A 17612-nucleotide genomic window follows, 5' to 3' on the forward strand; every position below is an offset into this window, starting at 1 on the left:
TGGAGCAAGGTCACAGAGGAAGGAGAAGATGACCCAGGACAGGGATGACAGTGCTTGAGAGGTGCCAAGCAGCGTCCCACCTGTGTTGGTCTGGGCTGGTTTCGTCTGGCTAGCTGAAGCTGGACAAGGTCTCTTGTGCCCTGCGTGCTACGTCATCCAGCATTTCCCCTTCAAGAACCCAGCCGTTTACACTGGCCTGAAGAGTGTAAGTGCTTGAATTAAAATGTCACAGAGTATAAACACATACTTAAAGGTTTTTTTTTTTCCCCCTTGGGATATACTTCATGTTTTTACTTGTGAAGCATTAAACATCTGTAGCTGCCAGCTATCTGTGCCTTGGCCCACGTCATTACGTGTTTTCTAGTTGCGTTCGGTCAGAAGTAATCAGAGAGCTGCAACCTCAGCCGGGACAGAAAATAATCAATCTAACAAGTTGGCATGTGAGCCGTTACAGAAGATGCAGGCTGCCGCTAATTGGCTCCACTTCCCCCCTCGTAAGTGGAACAAGCGGACGCCGAGCGCTGATCATCCTGTATTACAGATCTGCCTGCCCATCCCTGGTGAATTCAACATATGCAGCTCGAAGGAGTTTTGCACTCCAGTAATCACATGGCGTTTTTACACAGCAGATTCAAACCCATGGGACGCCTGCCCAAGGCATCCGTGGGGCAGCACGTTTGTGCAGTTTTAGATTGGGGGGATGATCAGTGATAGGAGGTGAAGCTTGGCGAGCGGCTCACTCCCTGGAGGAGGAAATGCTGGCCTTCGCTAGCTCCTTGCTTCCAGCTGGAGCAGCCCAGGACTGCTGCATCATTCGGTCACCCACTGTGCCTGCTTCTAGCATGCCTTCCCGCTGCCTCCATTGCATCTCTGACTCAGAGTTTCCTGGGCAAAGAAGAAAGCGCATCTTTAAAAGCAACCGTCTGCTGAGGCAGCAGGACACGGTCACAGGCAGTGAACAAATGATGCAGCAGTTCTGGGATGCCTGTGGCATTGTTGTTCTGGGCTGCAAATGGGAAGCAGCTGTGCCCTGCAGTAAAAGGACAATGGTAAAAGGAACTGGTAGTAAAAGGGATTGATCATCTCTTGCAGGTTTGCAGATTTGATTAAAAACAGCCACTTTACACCTGGGCATTAAGGTGCTGAGCACAAACCCCGTGGTGGGCAATAACCGCCTGCCCCTTGTTTGTAGGACAGGTGCTTAAGGGACTTCAGTAGGGTGGAAAATGCTGTTAGCTTGGGGGGCACCTTGCTAATTCAAACCATCAGAGCCAGGAAGAAAGTTTATTTACACTGTCTAAGTGGTACATGTATTAATACATCATACGGCACTCTCCAGCATGCTCAATAGCCTTAAATATGCTCAGGCTGCATACACTGTTAATAGTTTTAGCCTCCAATAAATCAGCTGTTACAGCCCGTCATACATTTTTAAAGCATTTATTGTTAATGGAATTTCACAATGTGGTTTAAAGGACATCATTAATGAACATAACTGCACCTCATAGCAGTTTGATCCAGATGAAAAGGGCATTTATGAATTCCACTTCACTTTCAACTGCTGCTAGGGTGTTTCACCACTTGAAAACACACTGCATTTAATCCTGAGCCTTTGTGTTAGCTGCAGACTAGTACAGTGCGACTCTGTAGGGAACATATAACCACGGTCAGTCCATTTCTTCCCTCCCATTACCCTGTAAAACTCCAGTCGTCTCATTGAGGTTACCTCCGTGGAAGAGAGAGCAGAGTTGGCCCAGTTCCCCAACTGGTACCTTTAATGCACCAAAATCAGATAAAGAAGGGATGTGGGGCAGAGGTGGGGGGGGGGATAAAACAGAGATAATGAATATATCTTAATACTGATGGAAACTTGAAAAGAAAATAATTTGCCTATTGCAGACAACTGATCCTCGTTAATGGACTGCTCTCCATTACATTATCATCACAATGACTACGGCACTTCGTGTATAGATTAATGGTGGAATTGTATTTCAGCACTGAACAGCGTATGGCTAGCTGCACTACGACAGGACCATCGGCGTATCTAAAGGCTGGTGTCTACTCCAGAGATGGGTATATAAACGGTTGTGGCGCACGAGACTGGGAAGTGTTATGAGTTACGATGCGGCTGCGCCATCAAATTGTCAGAGCATCAGACAGGTCAGCTGCAAGGCAGCATGACCCTGGAGCACAGAGGGTGGTTTCAACAGGGACCAGTCAGTCAGTGCAAGGGTTGGGAATGGCCATGGAGACAGGTAAGAAATGCCCATCCGTGTGCACACTTTTATCTACACAAGGTCGTCTCAGCCTGGGTTGGGGTTGCAGTTGAGGGCATGCGACATCTGCACTTTACAGTAGTTTGGCAACGACGGGGCGGGGAGGGCAGCACGGAGGAGTGGATTGAGGGCTGGGCATCGGGAGGCCACGGCTCTATTCCTGCCTCTGCTCTGACTTTGCACCGCTTCCTTCTCCCTTCTTTGTCTCCGTTTTCCCTCCCCTCTTTACCTAGTTTGGTCATGAGCTCTCTTTGGGGCACGACCGTCTCTCACCATGGGGTTGTGCAGAGCCTGGCTCCTCTTCAGTGCTGCTACGATAGAAATAAGAGTCACGACCAGTGTGCCATCTAGAGCGCCCTTATCTCCAACCCCTCCTGCTGCCGAAGCGCAGATCTCCGTTAGCAAATGGCGATGGAATTCGAAATATAAACAGAATATTGTCTGGGACCTCATCTCACATGGGTGTAAGCCAGGAGAAACTCCAGGGAAGTTCAGCTGCTGTTAAATGGGCATTAGTCATAAAAGAACTGGGTCTTATATATAAAATACACAAATGCTAGTTACACTAACCCTTATAGTTCTAGATAGAAAAATATTGTGGTATTTTAGCTGTCTGCTCCTTGAGCCAGACTTCTCCCTAGTGGTGACTGTATTACATTATAATCATTCATTTTTTCTTGACTAATTTCCTCGTGGAGAGGGCTATAAATAATCATTATTGGTATTGCAAGGAAGCTGCAAGTTTCTGAACAAACGTGACTGAATTCTCAATGTGTCCATGGTTGTTATAATGCCTCCGTTTTCCCTTTTTTTGGTATTTTATATGCGCAAAATTTCCGAAGCGCTGCTTCCCCCCACCTCTGAGAGAGCATCAGGCCCACTTGGGCTGCTGCCGCTCGCACAGAGTCTGGACCCCGGCTCATGCAGCAGGCGTGGGTGTTTCGGTTCACGGTTTAGCAGCGCGAGACCTGAGCCCGGCAGTTCTTCAAAGACAATCCCGAGTCCGTTGGGTGTCCCCGGGGGCACCTCTTACCACTGGTGGAAAACTCTCAGCAATGAAAATACTGTTTTATCTGTTGCAAAGTGCCCCCTGCCTAAGTCAGCCAAGACTCCAGCGGCACTTACCCTGCCATAACTAATGCAGCGTTAATATTCAGCAAACATGCTCAGAATTCGAGACAGACCCAGGCTCCCCTTAAGTTTTCCATTTCTGTTGTGGCCAGCGATCGCTGCCTCTGTTTCTTAGACATGGTCCTGCTCCTGCTGCAGCCCATGGGCTTGATCTGCTCCAGCTGCACTAGCATAAATCAGGGAGCACCTCCACGGAGAGCAAAGTCTAATATTGGTGCAAGCAAGAGATGAACCAGACCTTGTGACCAAAGCCCCTTTACTCTGCTTTGGTGGCAACAGAATTGGGCCCATGAGCTGGGAGATCACTGCCTCCATGCTTAAGGCATTGAAAACCCTGGATTTTCTGCTCGTTCTGTATCTTGATGCAGGTCTCTGGCAGCCTCTTCCCCTAAAGCTGGCTCCTCTTAATAGAGCAGGCTGCCTCCTCAGTGTGCTGGTAGTTATGACTCCCCTTCTTAGACCGATATTAATGAAGCCCTGGGATTTTCAGAGGGTGACCTGGAATGTAATGGGCTATGGGCATCTAACTCCATTGGGCTGCTTTGAAAACCACGGTTACAACAACTCAGCAGGACAACGGAAAATTAGGCCTGGGGTTCTTCTAAATTAGTGGTTCTCAAATTTGTTAAAGACTCGAGACCCTCCTTGTAAAACGCCACCTCTTCGTTTTCGTCCGCAGAAAAATAATCGAGCAAGTCTTCTGTTGCAAAGACCTCAGAAAGACCCCGGCAGGGCAGGACATTTTTGACATTGTGGAGTCCCAACTGAAATCTGGGGGTTTATCTTGTGCATCCCCCGTGGCTGTTTGCACACCGAAGTGTGCTAATTCTGCCCGGCACTCTGTGTCACCCTTAATAGGAGCCCACAGCACCCTGCTTGAGAGTCACTGTTTCACATAAAAGGCCCGTGTAAATGAGAGAGGCTTTTGTTATTCAGTGCACAAACAAGCCAAGCTGCCTTCAGCCTGATTTTACTCTTATTTCTGCCGGTGATAACCGGGGGTGCCCCACAGTCATCAGCATTGTTTCCCTAGGTAGGAAGAGCAGAACCATGCCCAGGAGCAACCAGGTTTTGCCAGCGTTGCGTCTTTTATTGGGTCTTTTCCATTGCCTTTCCCCGGGAGGGAGGATTCCAGCCACAATGTTCAGCTGTACACCGTCCCTTTAATGCAGAGTTGTGTTACTCTTTCAATGCCAAAAATAAATGTGAGTGAAGGAATAAACAGGCCTGAAAAGAAGGTCCGGACACCTGGGAGACAAGGCTGCCTTGTGCTTCCTGCAGCAATGGGACTGTTCAAGAAGAGATTGCTGTTAGGGAGGGGGGAAAAAGCAGCCCACTCCTGCAGTGCCGCTAAGGTCAGGAGATGCTCAGCAAAGCTCTGGTCACTCACAGCAGAGATGCCTGAGGGCAGATTTCACTTATACACCCAATTATTCCAAGGTTTCAAAGTATTTTAGAGGAGAGAAGAACCCTTCTTATCCCAGCTCATCTTCTGCCATTTTTCAGACACCACTTCACTTATGGCAGTCTTACCCGCTGCAAATGATAGTTTATCTATTTGCAATGTTTAGTCCGCCCCCTCATCAGAGCAGCTACGGGCCTTTTAGTCTTTTATGATAAATCTGGTCTCATCCAGCTCTGGATGGTAGGATAGTACATGGGCCCATTTGAAAGGAGGAGCGCACAGCAGCAAAAGTAACTTGCCTGATATTTCAGTGGCAGAGGAGGGAGGCAGGTTTTGTGGTTGACTCAGCAGCCGAGAGCTTGAGCTTGTGTGGTTCAAAGTCCTGTTGCTTCCCCAGACCCCCTGGATACACAGGGCTGAGCCCTGTCAAAGGTATTTAGGAGCCTAGTAGGATTCTCAACAGCATCTTGCTCCCGTTTATTTCATGGCACAACCAGCAGCACCTTTACACACCCAAGTACTTCATCTGCCCTTGAACAACTTCCCCAAGGTTGTTCGGGTGGCTTGGGTCTGAGCTGGCAGCTGAGAACTGGTGTATCGAGCCCCTGGTCCATGAGTAAACTACAGACTTTTTGAAAATCCAGTGTCGTGCCCAACTGCACATTTGTACACTTAACACCTGCAAAAACCTAGCCCCGTTAGTCTTACAGCTGCCTGCAAAGTGACGGAAAAAGCCCTTCTCAGCCTCACGAATGGCAGCAAGGCGCTGAATTACCCTGATCGGAGGAAAAATAAGATGTGCGGTGAGGTGCAGTATCTTTGTTGGACCAGCTTGGAGAGTGGGGAGAGGTGTTAGACAAGCATTTAGGCATCAAGCACCCTTCATCAGGTCTGGACAAGTAGTAGTCGCAGTCCAGGGTAAGTAGAGAAAATCATTTTAGCTCAATTTAATTATGACCACTTGAGAGGGAGAAGTGGGTCATTATCGCCTGCTGGGCAAAGAGAAGTTAGCAGAGGGAGAAGTGAGAAGGAAGTCTTATTTAGCCACAAAACCAAGTCCCTAGTTCCTGCTGTCCAGTAAAGCTAGGACTTTCTGTTCCCAGGCCTGCCTTCCTAGAGGGCTCGCGTAGGTTTTGTTTAAGGACACCAACTGCAAGGTCGGAGATGGAGCGGTTGTTTTGTTAGCGTGGTCTCCCGCTTGTGAGATGGTGCTTTAGCCACTACTGTGTTTCTGTGGAAGCTTGTCTTGGAGACTTGATTTCCCCCATATAGCTTCTGCATGGGACGGTGGCGTGCTGGATGAGAGCTATCACATGTTGCAATAGGCACATGTGGGATTAGGCATTTGCTGGTAAGAGTCTGATCATGATGGTGAGTTTGGCAAGGTTGGGGGTGGTTGGAAAGGCAGGGGGACAGGCAGCACTAGGCAAATGTCCTTGGAGATGTGAGCTCCAGTGTGGGACGGTATGTGATCACCAGGGATCTGTGACTAGTTAGGGCAGGATAATGCGGGGTGGGGGGAAGGATTAGTGATAACAACAGGTGTTGATGTAGAAAGAGAGGCAATTTGGGTTCCTTTATCTTCTCTTTCTTACTGGTTTGTGTGTTAAACTTATTAGCCTCCAAGGATCCCAATTAAGGAACAGAAATGTGTAATGGATGTGCCTGATGTGCTGAACCAGTCTTAGGTATGTGTACAACCACATCCTCAAATGCATTTGATTTCAAAAAGGTCAACTTAGAGCAACTCAGAGACCTAGCAAGTGAAGTTAACTGGGCTGAAGAGCTCAAGGACTCGAACGTGGGAAGAGGTCTGGAAATACTTCTTAAGTCAAAGGTGCAGAAACTGTCTAGAATTTGTATCCCAAGCAGAGGGAAGAAAACCTTGTAGGGTAAAGCTCCAGACCTATTTGCATGAACAATGAACAAACTTCTCAAAACAGATATTAAGGGTAAGCAGGGAGCCTGCAAGGAGCAGGGGGAAAGGAGTCATTGGAAAGCTGATCAGGGAAGCTGGATCTTAGCAGTCAGGAAGTATTGGGCTAAAGTGAATATCGCCAAAAGTCATGCTGAGTTAGACCTTGCTAAGGAAATTAAAACAAAGAGCAAAAGGTTCTTCAGCCAGAGAAAGAAAAAGACCCCAAGGGGAAAAAAAAGTGGGGACAGCTAAAGCGTTGCTTATGTTGTCAGTAAGGACGATAACGTCGAGCAGGGGGACAAAGGCAGGACGGCCAGTGAGTAGGGAAGTGGAAAGTCCCACATCTGGGATGGAAACCAGAATTCAAGAGCTCAAAGCACTCAAGGCACGGCAACTGGATATTGCCCCCTCTTCCCCAGTGACTTGGAAAGGACTGGCACACAAAATCACAGGTCCCGTAGCAAGGATTTTTGACAACTCCATCAGGTCATCATGGCACCAGATGCTTGGAAAATATTAAAGGTAGTACCTGTATTTAAGAAGTTGGGGGGGGAGACGGTAATTTGGCCAGCTACAGCCCTGGTAGTCTGACCTAAATAATATGCAAGAGTTTAGAACAGATTTTGAAGGAAAGAATAATTAAACACCTGGAAGTAAATGTGTAAATGGGATGAGATGCAATGTGGGCTGTGCCAGACTAATGTGAGATCTCTCTCTGATTTTCTAGCCCAGGAGAATGCATTAGGTCCAAGTTTTCCAGACTCCAAGAAAGCATTTGATATGGTCCCACATGGGAAACTAGGAGGTCAGCACAAGGTGGAGATTAGCACAGGAGCATCAGGTGGATCAGGGAAAAGCAAAAGGAGAGGTGACAGTCGGTCATGTTGAAAGGGGGACTCTCAAACTGGAGGGAGGTCACAGGCAGAGTTCCTCCAGGACCAGTTTCGGGACTGGTCTTATCTCATCTTTCCATTAGTGACACTCACAGCATAATTAGGCTAATGAAATTTGCTGTCAGCAAGAAGGCAGAAAACTTGGTCGGTAAAGGTTCAGCATATCGCCGAGCAACAAGCAGATGATGCCGAGGACTGAAGCGATAGAAATAGAACGAAATTCAATAGCGCAGTCTGCAAGGGCACGCACTCGGGGATTAAGGACAAGAATTTCTGCTTCAACCTGGGAGCTCGTCAGTTGGAAACGAAAGAGGAGAAAAAAGACAGGGGTGCATGTGTTGATCAGGACAGGACTATGAACCACCAGCCCGATGTGGCGGTCAGAGGCGAACGCGGTCCCAGGAGATATCATGTCACCCGTGCTCAAGAAAGATGAATTCAAACCAGAACAGGTGCAGAGCAGGGCCAGGAGGGGAACGGAGAAGATAAAGAGCTTGGCTCGCTTAGCTTTCCACAGTGAAGGCTGGAAGAGGGAAGACTGCTCCCTACATACATCAGGGAGGGAAACACCCCAGAGGGAGGATGTTTAAGCTCCATGGCAGTCCCTGCACCATGCTGGCTATAGACTGGCTAGGAACAAATTTAGGCTGGAGATTAGACGGTTTCTAATGAGGGCAAGAAGCTGTTTTTTTCAGATGCAACGTGATCAGTTTATGAAAGGGAACATAGGACGGGGGTGCCTGCAGGGGTGACCCAGGGGGCCCCCTCCAGCCTTCACTGCCCAGTATTCCTGTAGCCCCTCATTGCTGGTTGGGCATCAGCCATGCCAGTCACTTTGGGGGAGGTGAAAATGCAGGATGGCAGGTGGCAATGGGATGGGGGTATTGCTCCTGGCAGTTCAACAGGTCTCTCACTCCGAGTCCTGCTCCAAGCTGGCCGTTGACATGCTCCAACTGCATTTGGTTAGACGGCCTTTCTAAACCGGACTTCAAATGGGGCCTCATCTCAATGAACAGCTGAACTCTCATTTCCCTTTCTTTGTGCCACTCTTCACCCCTTTGGCAGTGAGGTTGAGTCCGAAGGCCGCAGACACTTCTAGCCCAATGCTGGAAAGAAGCCATGCTCATCTGCTCGAGAGAGAGCCCCTCGTTTTGGCAAGGTCAGCCAGGCCTCTGCTGCTTGGGGTGCCAGGCAGCAGGAGATGCCATCGGGCTAGTTCATCAGAGCTGGAGGGTGCCGCGCCTCTCCCTGATATGCCTCCTAGTCTGTACCCCATCCCGCTCTTACCTGTCCTTTGCCCTGGAGCGTAAGGGAAGACTCTCTCCTGGGAGAGAGGATCCCACCATAAACCCTCCGCAGGTTGGTTACATGTACAGTGTCTCTTCCAGCCCGTCGGCAAAGAGGATGAGAACAGGCCCCTGCTTCCTGCGCCAGGCATCGGGGCTTCATCTCAAGTGGGAGAGGTCTGTGCTTGGGCCGCGCCAGAACCGGCTCAGACGGTGGGAAGGCCTTTGCAATGAGTGTTACGTAACGGCATGGGTCAACTTGACCGCCGCGACACAGCGGCTCGGGAAGGAAAGTGCTTACAGAAAATCAGTGGTGTGCAGATCTCTTGGGCTCTAGTCTCAGGCGTTCGGGTGAGCATTAAGGGCCTTGTGAGGACCTCCTGAAGAGTGCTGCCTACCCAGAGCATCTCAGACTTTCAGATGAGGGCGTTCAGAGCCCCCCTGCTGCTTGCGGGACGAGGCTCAATGGCTCAACTGTCCCGTCTAAAGGCTAGAAGCTATGAATGTGGGTCTGGGCTCCTAATATTTGAAAATGGAAATAAAGAGTGCCCTGTATTGGGCCTTTCAGTTCAACCGCTAAAATAGGAACTGCTGGGACCTGGCAAACTCAGCTCCTTAATGGTACAAGATCAGCTCAGCTTTGCAGTTGCCTTGCCTATAAATAGATAAATGAGATTCCTCCTATCCCAGTGAGTAATTCTGACATCCTCCCTTTGCCTTGCACCGAGCTGAGTCACAGGCGTTCTGCACTCCAGTCGCTGCATTGCTTACATGGTCTCAAAGGAAACTTTAACACATCCAATGAATCATCAGGGATGGGATCATGTTTAAAGTTATTCCATTGGCATTTCCCTTCCATTGTAGCACGTCTGCCAACACCTAAAACTTCAGCTAATCTAGACTCAAAAATGCATGGAGGAAATAGCATGTTGACATATACAGCTACCAATAAAAATAATAAAAAAGTCCTTTTCAACCCCCCTTCAATAAACAAGTGACCCTTAGAGAATTCCTTTAGCACTTCAGACCTGCTAATTTTGTCAGACTGCTTCCTTGTTTTGTAGTTGCTTATTTAAAGAATGCAAAGTTAAAAAAATGCTTCAATATTCAGCTTTTCGCCCCCTAATTTAATCGACTCCAGGGTGTGTGCCAAGATGCTATTTGCACAGAGGTGAAGCGACCAGCCCTTTGCGCGCTCCGTCTCACAGAGGCACACACAGTCCTCTCCCTACCACGATAAAAATAAAACGCCTGCAAAGCAAAGACAAAACCGTAACGATGGTAAGTACAGCAAACAGGGCATTAATAGACAGCCCGTGGCAGGTCACACTGCAGCAAACGCTGCTGATAGGAAGCGCTGTCAGTTGTTACCTCCCTTCTCCTGAATGTCAGAGCGTGGTCCGATGGGTCCACAGACAGCTCAGCGTTTGAAATCAAAAGTCTTTCTGTCTGCCAGAAAACATCTGGAAGAATGGAAAATTCTCCAGCAGAATTTGGGAGCTGTGAAACAAATAAAAACATTTCTCCGTTGGTTTTCTGGCTTGCGGTCCCCTGGATTGTAATGATTTAGGACATTTCTCTCATTATTACCAGATCTGCAATTGCAGCGAGCTCAAACTGCTAAGTTTTGCTGTTTTCTTGTTGTGGGCTTCGCATTCCCAACACTGAACTGTGCTCCGCTGCGGAGCCATTTGAAATACATTTTACTCTTCCCTTAAAACGGTATTTCTCTAATCCTTCTCATACCAGCTGAGCCTGCAGCCTGAGCAGTATCGGTTTACGGTGGTAACAGATTCTTGCACAAAATATGGCCCCGTCTGAACACGTCAGCTAGTTTATCAGCTTAATTGCTTCTGTTTGCCAACACCATTGTAACAGCACAATGGCACATGCAAAGCCACAGCTTTTGCATTGTAGTTAGAACAGGACGTAACCCTGGTACCTGATGACAAATGTGCACTTTTTATTTTCTTTAATGGCAGACTCTATTTAATAGTAGAAAGCTTCTGCCCTACTTCTGCAGCACGTCACCCCCTAAGAAACCTCCAAACCCCCTTCCCGGTTGTGCCCTTTTCTGTTTTGATTTTTCTCATTACCGACAAAACACAAAACAAAGTGTTTTTTACGGTTTGCTCGGTGTCTGTCATGGACGTCTTTAATGGTCATATCAGTGGTGTCAGCAGGGTGCCAGGAGCAGGCTCTCCTTCTTAATTTGTGCTACTTTGCTTCTCGGTTAGCTTTCCCTCCTGCAGCAGAGAAAGACATTTGGTCAAGCAGCAAAAACTTGCAGGAACACATTAGGGGCTTGATAGCAAAGCAGTGACGCTGAAACCTTCCGCTTGGTAGAGCAGGGAGGGTAGCAGGGAGCGTTTTCACAAGCCGGTTTGCAGCCCCTCCCTGTCCTCCCTCTGCAAGTTTTGTTTTGGCCAAACTTCCCTGAGGAGCTTGATTGCTGGCACTCCTGCAGCACCCTGCAGCCATTTATTACTGGGCTCTTTAGAAACCCAGATCAAATGCACTGGAGAGCTCCCATGTGTTAGGCAAGCCTTGCCATTGCCATTTCGTCTCCATCTTCAGATTTTATACAGCTGGGGAGCCAAAGTTCAGAGGGGTGAAGTGATTTACCAGCTGTCCCCCAGTGACTCGGGGGCAGAGCTTAGACTAGGACCTGGATCTGCTGTTGAATCACTAGACCGTGCAGCCTCTTGAGTATTATCCGTGGTGTAGCGCCGAGTCCCCCCAGGAACACAAGGCTGCGTCCTGGCTGAGACCCTCGCTCCAGTTCAGATGCTGCTGCCGAAGCACGTGGGAGAAGCAGCACGGCCTCCGAGCCACCTCTCCCAGTCCACGTGCAGCCCCTGGAATGGTTAGAGGGGCCTGAGCAGCTCGTGAAAGGGGCCACTTGACTCGTGCATCAGAGTTGGAGGGTGCAACACCCTGCTGTACCTCTCCCTTACATGCCGCCTGGTGCTGGGGGTGGCGAGGGCCATGAGGCCACTCTGCCAGCCCAAAGGTGCCCAAACGCCCGAGTTAGTTCCCCCTGTCTGGTTAAACCACCTTCCAAGGTACTTTTAAACTATACCAGCCACTGGGAAGGGACCAAGCAGAGCCAAGGCCCAGGCCTCTATGTCCGACCCACTTGTCTTCATCTCTGATGGTAGCCGGGGGCAGGCCAAACGTTCCTCCTAAGCACACCCACACACCAGGATCCGCTTGTACATAGTGGGGGGTAGGGTTTAAGAAGCTGCACAGACAAGCTGGAGAGGAGCAAATGCAGAGTAGCAGAGACATGGGGAAGGATGCGTTTGCATGGAGCCATTCTGGTTCAGGATTCAGAGCGCTGTTTAGTGGCTCGCAGCACCATCCTCATCCTCTGCTGCTGGTGTCCTGCCCCACGACGTCCAAGGACGTAGCGTACAGCGTGCAGCAACAGCGGCCTTTGCCTTGCATTTGCCGCGCTGCCGGACCGCACTCTCTTACTTCATTCCAGCATGCATGGGAAATGTTGTGATAACTGCACGATAAAACGGAAAGCAAAATGGGATACCAGTACCTCGGCACATGCCAACAGGCTTCCCGCACACCAACATGCTGGATGCATTTTGGCCCTCAGCCTACAGGCATGCATGCATTTCAGTATTCGCGTCACCATAGCCAGTTACAATATGCACCGCTATTTATCTTGGCAGCAAAGACAGTGTCATGCTTGCAACACAAAGCTGCTGCTCCGTGACAAACGGGAAGCAAACCTGGACTCCAGTGTGTGCACTTCCACGTACTTACGGACTGTTACTACTTGAGAACTGGGATCTCCCGATTGTTTCAGTTTTGTCCAAGGGAAACCACGGGGGTGGGGGCTGCGCGCCCCTTACCGTAATAAGAACCGTGCGCGTCTTTTGGCGGTGATTAAAAGAGAAGGACACCAAGGACCAGGAGTGGTTTGTGGCGTGCTCAGTGCCTCACGAGAGCTGGTCCTCCCTGAAGAGGCAGTCGGATAGATTTGGGTTCATCCAAGATGTGTGCCGAAGAAACCGCGTCTGTCAGAGCTGGGAGATGTGGTGGGCTGGTTTTTTGGTTGAAGGGCGAACAAGTCCCGAGCCCTCGTGCTGCTCGCTGTTATTCCAGCGATGCGGGGAAACGAGAAGTTGCGTGGCCTGCATTCCCCGGCCCAGCAAAACCAACGTAGCTCTTAACCCAGGGTAACTGAGGCACTGCAGCAGTCAAGGCCCTACATTAGCCACAGGACTCAAGCCAGTGAATGCATCCACAGCAGATCTGAATTGAAAGCTTGGCTGAGTAACTCAATCATTGTTTCAGAAAGTTTCTGCCCCTTTCATGGCCAAGACGGCAAGGGCCAGGCAGCCCCGTTCTACAAAAAGCTGTTCGGGCTTCATCCGGCGCAGTCAGGGCCAGCAGGAAAGGGGCTGATTGCCTGGCCAGCACCGTCTGCTTGGCGGGACACAGGGCAGGGAGGAAGTGTTCATGGCTGGGGGCGCGCTGCTGGGGAAGTGAGTAGGGAGGCTCTGGCTGGCAGCCCATGGGTCAGGGTTGCTGGATTTACATTGCCCTGTTTTCCTGGGCAGAGCAAGGCCTACCCATGGTGAATACCTGCTGCCATGCAGTTCACACCCCCTGCCTTGGCAGCCTGCGGCCGTAGGATAGCATCATGGGCTGCAAGGAAGCTACACCAGGGAGGACTCGGGGTCAGTACGCCAAAGGCTCGATCCTGCCAAATACCATGTATGTGCCCCAGTGCCCAGAGAGGGTTTTCTGGAGCAGACGGCTGTCATGGTCAGATGGTCCCAGTCCTGCTCACGCCCAGTGGTGCGGGTAGGCTGCTGGGGCATTTCCAAAAGCACTTAGGCAACTAATGCTCCTTGACGAGAGTTAAGTGCTCTTGGGGCTTTTGAAACTCCTCCTAATAATGCCTACCTCTTAAGCGGCATCTTTTATCCTTTCATAAAGGACCTCAACAACATAATCTTCATTTTACAGACGGGGAAACTGCTGTATGCAGAGACAAAACTGATACGCAGCGCTGTTACCTGTGGCCCAAACCTTAGTGCAGGTCCTTGGCTACTCAACGCTGTGGTTCAGTGTTTCCCTTCCTGTAGGAAAGGGAGCACAAATAATTCTTGCCTAATTACAAGGATTAACCCTTTAACATTTGCACAGCTCCTCGGGATCCTGGCAGGCAGGCACAATTCGTGCTTGAAGCATGTAATGCTGCAGGCAAAAAATTGACTGAGTGTATTGGACTTGTTTTGTAGACAACACAATGGAGAAACCCCTTAATTTTCACTTTAAAAAAACACAAAGCTGAGCTCAAGGAGCAGATTAAGAGAAATAACATTTCTTTTTTTTTTTTCCCTCCCAGAGATGTGGGTTGGCTGTTGTTCCCTGTGCTGCTGAAGGCCTCAACTTTCATGGATCCTCCTGCTATTGCAGTACAGGAGAGACAGTCAAGGAGGTGGCACAAGCAGGTGCAATCCACTGCTCTCCTCTCCACTGCAGGCCAATAACAGTATCAGCACCTGCCTCTACAACCAGCAATGCTGGAGACCCGCATCCCCCTCCTTGCAGCCTTCGTATGGCGATGTCCTGCCGTCAGAGGGACCGTCCTTGCGGGCAAGGAGGAGGGGTTGAGCAGGTTTGAAAAATGGGCAGTCTCATTGCGAGGGCCGTCTGCAGCCTCCATAGCTCACATGCCAAGGGACACAATGACAAACATTCAGACGCAAATTTATGGCCATAATCTTGGCTGTGATTCACTGCTGTGAGCTGCACTGCACACCCTGCAATGCTATCTCCCATCTTTTATTTTGAATATTCAGGACACGTGGCATAGCTGCTTTTAACAAAAGCAAACTAATCGGCCTCCGTGACAGCGACCTCACCTGGAATTTATTTTGGTCTACGCTTCAAACGGGGAAAACGTGGGCAGCAGCAATGGAGGCAGCATGGGACTTCTCTGAGGAAAGCAACATTAACCAAAGTTTTTCCAACAGGGACTTGGGGTTGTCAACTTAAAGAAGCAGGACCTCATTTTTCAGACAGTGCCATTTGAAAACCAGGTCAAACAGGGCATCCCAAAATAGAAGCACCCCCAAAATCACTCATTGTGCTCGAAGCCCCAGGCCTAAACGTCTGTCTGTTCATAAATGGCTTTTTTTTTTTCCAACTATCAGTAGTAAACTCCTGTGATAACCCAAACCTTGCCTGTGTATTTGAATGCTGTCTGCTCTGCTCCAGTGGGCTAGACAGTTACTTGCATGACTGGGACTTCTTTCTGGGGGCAAACTGAAGACGTGCCTCAACTAATAAAGTTAAGTTCTCCTTAATAGCCATATTTCCTCCATCAACAGTTCCTGCAGCCAGCCAAAGACTGCCATTGAAAAGACCTGCAGCTCTGGCTGCCAAATGTGAGCATTTCCTGACCCTGGCATCATTCAGATCACGTGGCTCGTGTACAAGGTCCGTTTGCTTGGACGCACAACGTTCAAATACTAGTAAAGGAACTGGGGTAGTGACAGCAGCTGGGACCATCACGGAGCCGGCTGGAAAGTGCCCCGCCAGCACAGACATGGCACCAGCGCACTCGAAGCACGTGCTGATGGGGGCTTGGGCTGGAAATGCGTTCTTGCTGCTCTTTCAGTAGGCATCTCCCCATGCAAGCTTTGTTCCCATGGGCAGGCTAGTCTAGTTGTGGCCTGTTTGCTCCTGGCTTATGCAATGATTGGCACGAGCTGAGAGCTTTCCCGGTGTGCTCAAAGACACATGACTACTACCCCAGGCTTGTTAGCTCTTATGCGGTCCCTAAGGGGAGAAGCCTGTTCTATGTGAAAGCTGCTCGGTTTAAATTGGAGAAACAAGGTGCCATCTTTTGCCCTGCCCCTTGGAGCAGGTGGTGGGGGGTGAAGTCCTGCAGTCTGTGACTCGCCCTGACAGCACGCCACGTGCAGCCCAGCCCCGCTTGCCAACATTTTCAAATGGGAGCAACCACTGGATTTGGCATGAAACCTTCTAAAAAGGCTTGTTTTTTTTCAGGAAGGGCCAAGCATGCCTCAGGACATGGGGTGCTTTAAGTGGGGCACTGAACGATGGAGCTTTCCCAGAGTGCAGATTACTTAATTACTTAGGCCAGGATCCTCGAAGAGGGCTCCAGTGTCCTTTCCACACAAGGTGCTGGCGCACATGGTGGCCAGGCAGGGAGCCCAGCCCTGCTAACTGCTGCCAGCTCATCGCTCAGGCAGGTTTGCCATGAATCCAGATTGCCTTTCCTTACCACGGAGCAAGGACTTGCAGAGACAGGACTGGAGCCTTGTGACTTATGCTGCTGGCATGACTGTCTGAGCGTGGAGGGCCAGGGTAGTCTTTAGTCTGCTGTGGCTGCATTCCCTGCCTATGCGAAGTGCCTCGGTCTGTGACTACTTGCACAGGGCGCAGACACCCGACTAGGTGCCCTTTCCTACAGCACACAAAGGAGCGACAAGAGCCAGGGGCTGAAGTCGGCCGTAAGATAAAAGGCCCAAGATGCAAATATTTAACTGTGAGCAAACTCCCGCAGCGCTGCGATTGCTACAGGCTGTTACTGAGAACAGGTGGGCTCCATCATTGCTGCCAGAAGGGAGGGCATCTGTGCAAGCTCAGTGATGCACTGGCGGAGCATTTGCTTGTATTAGGATGGAGAAGTGTGAGAAATACTGATGTGTGTTGCTTACGGGGGGGAGGGAGCAGATCCTCAACCAGCTCAGTTGCACGAGTCTTATTCACACTCAGACGGCTTCCAGGACTTCGGGGATGGGCTGTCATCTTGTAGCTGCTTCCAGCAGCGCGTTGCAAATGCGGTTCGCTACGCAGCACTTTTTTTTCCTTTTTTTTTGGGTGGTTTCTTCTACTGATGAGACACCTTGTAGTTCCAGGGTGCATTTCTATTGGGGGGATTGACAGTCCAGCATCAAGTGCGGTATGTTCCCAACACGCCTGCCCGAGCGAGCAGAGCGTCCTGATCCAGCCAGGTTTTGCAGCCCTGGAGGGATGTGCAGCACACACCCTGCCCTGCGCCCCAGTTGATTTCCATCCCTCCGCAGCCAGGAGCAGGCGCGTCTCGGGGAAGCAGCGCAAGGAAGGGCGCTCTGCGGCAGACTTCTGCCACGGCTGTCGACTTGTTTGAGGAGGTCGGGGCTTCTCGGAGGCTGTGGGTGGGGGACCATGGATCTCACGCACCCTCGCAAGGGCTTACAAGGCCGGCACGCTGCGACATCAGTGCACACTAATATGTGCCCTGGGAATATTAAAGCAAGCCCCATACCTTTATGCCCAGACAGAAGTGAAAACTGGGCTGTGAGCTCAAGCAGGGTCTCGAACCCGAGAGAGGAATCCCTGTACCAAGACAGAGGCTGGCAGGTCGCCGATATTTTCTGTGCCTGTGGGTTTGTCTCCTCCTGTTCACAAGTCACAGGACACCAAAGCAGCGTTTGAAATGGGCCCGTCCCAGGCTGGGGAGACCATCCATGAGCCGGCTCCCTCCTCCAGCTCATCTGTCATCCAAGGATTATCTCACGTAAAATGCATATGGCAGGAAAGTCCCTGGAGACCCCGGCTCTGTCCCGTCCCCCTGCCCGCAGGCTGTCCTTGCTCCAGAGCTCGCTCCCACTTGGCCACACTTCCTTTGGCCCCAGGACTCGTGTGGAGCTGGGCTGC

The 17612-nt window shown here is 50.3% G+C and overlaps 1 long non-coding RNA gene across 1 annotated transcript; it reads right to left on the bottom strand.

The window, feature by feature from the left end:
- Positions 1-1424: 1424 nt before the first annotated feature.
- Positions 1425-14265, bottom strand: LOC109297320. The gene is made up of 2 exons (XR_002097281.1): positions 10281-14265; positions 1425-2587 (listed from the first exon to the last, which is right to left on the bottom strand). It is a non-coding gene; the product is annotated as an uncharacterized LOC109297320 (long non-coding RNA).
- Positions 14266-17612: the final 3347 nt, after the last annotated feature.

Source organism: Gavialis gangeticus, unplaced genomic scaffold (assembly GCF_001723915.1).
Source record: "Gavialis gangeticus isolate Ggan-Ray unplaced genomic scaffold, GavGan_comp1, whole genome shotgun sequence".
NCBI classification, from domain to species: Eukaryota; Metazoa; Chordata; order Crocodylia; family Gavialidae; genus Gavialis; species Gavialis gangeticus.